The sequence below is a fragment of the Grammomys surdaster genome, unplaced genomic scaffold, assembly GCF_004785775.1.
Source record: "Grammomys surdaster isolate TR1022 unplaced genomic scaffold, NIH_TR_1.0 126176, whole genome shotgun sequence".
NCBI lineage: Eukaryota > Metazoa > Chordata > Mammalia > Rodentia > Muridae > Grammomys > Grammomys surdaster.
The window spans coordinates 6,264,360-6,270,557 of NW_021620983.1; the positions used below are offsets into that span (position 1 = coordinate 6,264,360).

The following is a 6,198-nucleotide window of genomic DNA, read 5'->3' on the forward strand; positions in this document are numbered from 1 at the left end:
AAAGTCACCATTTTTATTTTTTTAACCCCCCCTTTAAAAATTATATCATCATCATCATCATCATCATCATCATCGTGTGTATATGTGGACACTCATGTGGAGATCAGAGGACCACTCTGTGACATCATTTCTCTCTTTTTGATCTTTCCATGGACTTTGACGTCTTCTAACTGCCGTTTCCACCTCCAGACCTTGTCTTAAGTCTCCCAGGCAGGTTTAAGATCATTTCTCATTTCTGTGACTGGGCTCTCTGTTTCCGTAGTTTGGTTTTGAACTCCTGGGCTCCAGTGATTGCTCTTAGGTAGCAGGGACGATAGGTGTACACTGTGTTGGGCTCTGTTCTTTGTTTTGTGCCTCTCTCTTTCAGGTGACAAATGGTTTTCAGTAGTAACCATGAGGAAAAAAATCAGTCACTCTAATGGCCGAAAAGAAACCATGGAAAATGGCCTTGTTTTGAATCTCTATGCAATCGTGCTAGCAGGATATAAGAGAAAATAAAAGGTAAATATGTCTCCATAGAAAAGGCATAACGCATGGTTATTTACTCAATGATGTTAATAGCCACACAACCGATTGAACTTTGATCTTCTGTGTGCTGTGCTGTAACTAATTGCTCAATAACTGTGAATATTGCTGAAAGGAAATGTCTGCAATGAGAGTCATTTAGACAGCTACTAAATAATACTTACTAATGTCATGTTTAATTTCCTCAACCTGTTCTTATACACAAAGCAAGAAATAAGCCTTTATTTTTTCTTCTTTTGAATCAGAGATTGAACTCATCACATATCAGAGGCACACAAATCTCTGTAATTCTAGCTCCAAGAAGTCTGCTTCCTCTGCCTCCCAAGAAAACACACACACACACACACACGCACACAGACACACATACTTTTTCTAGATGTGATACTATTAAAATGTACCTGCACCTATAGCAGTTGTTAGAATTTGAGCCAACAAGTTTATACAAGTTTACACACACACACACACACATATGTGTGTGTGTGTGAATGTTTGGAAGTAGTATGCTGTCAGTGTCATTATTCAGAAGTATTTAGAATTTATCATCATGGTGCCAATGAAAAAAATCTTATCATCTCTTAAGAGTTTTTAGTATTGTCTCAAAATCTTCAGAGACGATATACCCTCTGAGTGCATGCTGCCAGGACAGAGAAGGCTCTATTCTTGGGACACCACTAATCCACACTCGTATGGGGGACTGTCCCACATTGACTCTTGGCTTGGCCTGTGGTTTAAACAGCTTTGCCATTTAAAACAAACATTTTCTTTTTTACTTATGAGCATGCGTGCACGTGTGTGTGTGTGTGTGTGTGTGTGTGTGTGTGTGTGTGAATGTGAATAAGTGCACATACCTCTCATTTTGTGGAGGGCATTACATCTGTCACTACCGAAACTTACAAGCAATTATATGCTACCTGTAACAGGTGCTGGACACTGTTCCTGCGGTGTTCTAACGGCTGAGTCATCTCCCTAGCCCACTTTACTGTTTTTGTTTTGAAGAAGGCCACAGGAAACCTAAGCTAATTTGTATATGTGTGGCCATGTGGCCCAGCCAACTCCAGACCTAACCACCAAACAAGTGAGCCATCAGACAGTGCAGCTTCAGTGAAGCCACCAGGACATCAGGCACACGTGTAGCTCCAGGCAAGAAAAGTACATGATTCTGAGCTCAACCCAGATTCTCTGATCCGTGGAATTATGAAAAAATAACAGAGATTCTGTCTGAAAGCAGTGTTCTGTGGAGCTTGTTTTTTATATAGCAATGTATAATTAACATACTATGATGTGAGTTTTGGCTTTCATCCTAAGTGAGATGGAAAGGTTATGAACAAAAACAGGAAGCAGAAGAGAAAGTTGTGTGCCAAGAAGTGACAGGATCTGACCTTTCGGAACCATTGCTTTGATTGCTGCACTGAAAAACAAGAGCAAGCGAGCCAAGGAATGATCGGGCAAGCCATCAGGAAGACCTTGCAGCGAGCCAGCTAACACATGCTGTTTCTTAGTCCACGTCAAAGGCAGGTAAGAAGAAATAGAGTCTGGGTTCTGAATCTATAATGGTATGCTGATATTTTGAAAGTAAATGTGATGGCTAGTACTGATTGGTGATTTGAGTTGTGCCTAGGAAATTGCTAAGCACATATCTAGAGACGGTTAAAGAGGAGGCCAAGCTCCATCTGAAATGCGGTACCACCTGCTAGGTGAGGGGCCTGGGATGGAGTAAAAACAGTCACCAGCAATGTGACTGCTCTGGAAAGGGATCACAACCAAATGCCTCCCAGGTCTGTGGCTAGAATATAGACTCAGCTTTAATCCCAGATGATGAAGGTAAATTTAGTTTGTAGAAGGAAGCAGCCATGTTTGAAAGTGACATCTAATTGAGGGGCAGACAATGTGATGAATCAGAGAAAGATTTGACAGAATGAGTCAAAGATATACTCAACTCTCACAAGAACATCGCAGGAGAGAGAGGCAACTTAGAAGAGTAGGACACAGAGAGAGAAAAACTCTGTTATGTTCATCTTGTTCTTGAGTTCCATTTCAGTTTGTGCAGTTCACGAACTGCAGGTCAGCAGAGGCAGTTGAAGCCAGAGAATGAAAGGGAGCCAAAAGATTAGAATGAATTACCAGTTAGTTTTCGGCCAAGCAGAACAACTCAGTCAGAAGCTCAGGGAGGACAATTTGAGTTGGTCAACTTAGAGAAGAGTTCAAACCAGAACAGCTGAGTTGAACCAGCCAGCCAGAGTTCAAAAGAATTAGAAAGAGTAAGCTTACTCAGCAGTAAACCTCCAAGACTACAATTACATCTGGTGAATAAAAGTTGTGTTTACAAAAGAGGAAGTCAGGTGTTATAGTGTCTTCTCTGCCTGTGCCCTGGCTGAGTGATATGAGTTGTCACGCCTTCCTGTGATGATGGGAAAACTTCTGAAACTATGGGGTGAGATATACAGTTCCTCTCTCTGTCCTAACAGACACAATAGAGGAATCGAGGAATGTGGCAAAGATCACACCAGAGAACTGACACAACAGATTTATTGGGGGTGGGGGGCTATGTAAGTGTTTCTACTTAGATGGAAGGGTATCCTAAGACTCTGGCACCCAAGAACCACACAGCTCTGAGGTGGGACAGTGTCCCAAGGGAAGGTCACCCTGAGATATGGAGCCAAGGGACCACATAGCTCTGAGAGGAACCCTCCTCAGCAGAGGTGTTGCAGCTCCCAGGGGAGGCTATCCCCAGCTGAGCTGATGAGCTCGGGAGCCTCAGCCTCACCCCTTCTTCCCTTCTTTCCCACTTCTTCTCAGCTTCTTCCAATGAGAGAGTCACTGCAAGCAGTAAATCTCATAAAGGAGACTTATTGAAGGGAAGAATCCAGAAGAAAAGAGGAAGGAATCCAGGGCTGGATGCTCTCTATTCCTGGGAGTGGACAGTGGGGAACTGGACAAAGCGACAGTACTCATATAGGACTTCTGAGGGGGCAGAGCTTCTTAGGGCAGAGATTTCCAGTGAAGATTTGTGGGATTTCAAATCCTGAGTTTAGGGGAGCTCAGGGATTAGTGAGGGGTTTACTGCTTAGGGATTGGGATTGGTGAGTTTTTATGGGAAGCTCAGGGATTGGTGGGTTTTCCTGCTCAGAGATTGGTGGGTTTTTTCACCCCCTTTTTCCTGCATCAGGCCTATGTGTTACGGTGGGAAGTCTTTCCAGGCTGCCTCAGGCTTTTGCTGAGGCACCATCTCTGTGGGGCTGCTGGAGTGTAGGGAGGGCTGGAGAGGAGGTGCTGCCACTATGGACAGCCCCTATGGGGACAACTCTTGCAGTGGTGTTTTATGAAAGCTGTAGGCTGAGGCAGGAAAGGCAGTGTGCCACCATGGACAGCTCCTGGGGAGCTGCAGGCTGAGGAGTTGTGGTTCCACTATTTTGACAGAAGCCGCCATTTTGAACAGCCCCCCACAAACATTTTATCATGGCTGCCATAGGCTGAGGTAGGAAGGAGGAGCCTGCTGTGGCTTTAAAGGCTTTTGTGGGACAGTGGCTTTCATGGTGTACTGCTGGGGATATACTGTCTGAGGACAGAAAAGGAGACAGGCTGTGAAGGTATGAGCTATACGTGACTTGTGGTGACAGTGGAAATGTTTCTCATTTGGCTGCTGGCGCTGACTTGGTGCTGAGTCACTGAAGACAAGCTAGGGGAGCACTTGGTTCTAGAGTGTGGGTGGCTTTGGTTTACCAACATTTCTACCTCTTATTTATCATAAAAGGCGAGGGAACAGGAAGGGCAGGTGAGGCAAGCCCTTTTGACTGCTTCCTGCTATCTTGGGGCATCAACATCTTTGTGGATCCGAGAAAACTGAGATCTTGGCCACGCCCAGGAAAAGCAGGCTGTTTCACTTGCCATCCAGGCTCTTCAGGACCATCTGTGGTTAGGGCAGTGCAGGGAACGTCTGTAAAGCTAGACTACCTGGGGCTTACTGCTTTGAAGCTGTCCTGGATACAAGTCTTGAGGAAACACCTGGAGCTGGATAGTGGCTAGAAAAAAGTAAAGTTAAGGTGTTTAGGGGAAAAGTTTTATCTTGGGTGTACATTTGAAGTTCTCCAGCCCATAGTCCTGGCAACTGTGTGAGGAGAGTCAAAAGACCAGGGAAGAGGGAGAGATCCTACCCTCAGGAATAGGCTGTAGACAGGAGAAAGGCTGTTGGTTGACAGGAGTGCTTATCTGGACTCTGTTTGACCTGTGAGAGGTGCATCCAAGTTCATTTTCTGAAGCTTACAAGAAAAATGTCAAGTTTACAAAATGAGATAAGTTTTAGATCCATTAGCCCTACCGCTATAATCTGTACTGAAATCCACATTGTAGAAAAGGCAGTAGACTCACACCTTTGAGTCATGGTAGAAAATTGGGAACTAAAAATGATTCTGGGTTAAAACATGAACACTCTTTCCAGAGGGCTGAGTGTCTAGATTGGGCAGCACAGTGAGAACATTTTTACGTCTATTCTTAGAAGACAACCTAAACAAATGTAAAATCTTGAGCTCATGACTACGATGAGTGTAGTCATGGCTTGCCAGAGCTAGACTAAATAGCTCACCAGAACTCTATTGATTAATGTTGAAATTCTGAACCTTTGAAGTCTTAATATAATTGCATAGAGAGGGAAAGAAACCTGAAACAATTTTCATTTTTACATACACTTTAAATCACGTTCTCGTTTTTTACAAATTGCATTTACACACCTTAAAACATTCTTAGACCTTTATAGCTTGCATTTATATATCTTTTTTAAAGATTTACTTTACGTATATGAGTACACTGTAGCTGTCTTCAGACACACCAGAAGAGGGCATCGGATCCCAATACAGACGGTTGTGAGTCAGCAGGTGGTTGCTGGGAATTGAACTCAGAACCTCTGGAAGAGCAGTCAGTACTTTTAACCACTGAGCCATCTCTCCAGCCCCATTTATATATCTTAAAACATATTTTAGACCCTTACAACTCACATAAGTTCCCATATCTTATACCTTACACAGACTTTACACTTTTGTCTATGCAGTCATTTACCACGAGACACAGGTGGGTGATTACTGAGGGCAGCCACTGTAAAGCAAGTTCTTTAGATAGAGGAATAGTAACAAGTTAGATGGAAACGTTTGTAAGTTTATCTCTTTTCAGAGTCTGGTGGAAAGGGTAAACCGTGTCTAGACCTACCGGTAGCTCTAAGAAGAAGAGGCCTGAGGACTCATTTTTACACATGAAGAGAACTGAGAAGACAGCAGAAGCCTTGGTTGCGTCTCTTAAACTCATAGAGCTACCATCACCCTAGTTGTCAACTCCATCAGAGATCTGAGAAGGAGAAATTTCATCAGAGTAAGCAGAAAATATGGATCAAGAAGCTCCAGAGTCTAATAAAAATGACAGACACTTACTGGCTACCTGAACAATCACCCTAGGTTCCTTCGTGGTTATTTTTATTTCATTGGGGGCAAAGGACTCAGGATAGTATCATTCTTCACTGCCAGGCCCACAAAGTCCAACAGACTTTCCTGTGGAGTAGGAACTTGGTAACCAGCCTACCTTGTCTAAGCAAAGCAGGGCAATTCACTCCCCAGGGTCCTGGTCCTGGAGATGGTGAAGGACAATTTTTCACCCAATGGACAGCCTTGCCACATTTAAAGCAAGCTCCCG

At 43.7% G+C, this 6,198-nt stretch overlaps 1 long non-coding RNA gene across 1 annotated transcript; it reads left to right on the forward strand.

Moving 5' to 3' along the window:
- Positions 1–1,841: 1,841 nt before the first annotated feature.
- LOC114612548 lies at positions 1,842–5,957 on the forward strand. Its single transcript, XR_003710046.1, has 2 exons — positions 1,842–2,040; positions 5,686–5,957. It is a non-coding gene; the product is annotated as an uncharacterized LOC114612548 (long non-coding RNA).
- The last annotated feature ends 241 nt before the right edge of the window (positions 5,958–6,198 follow it).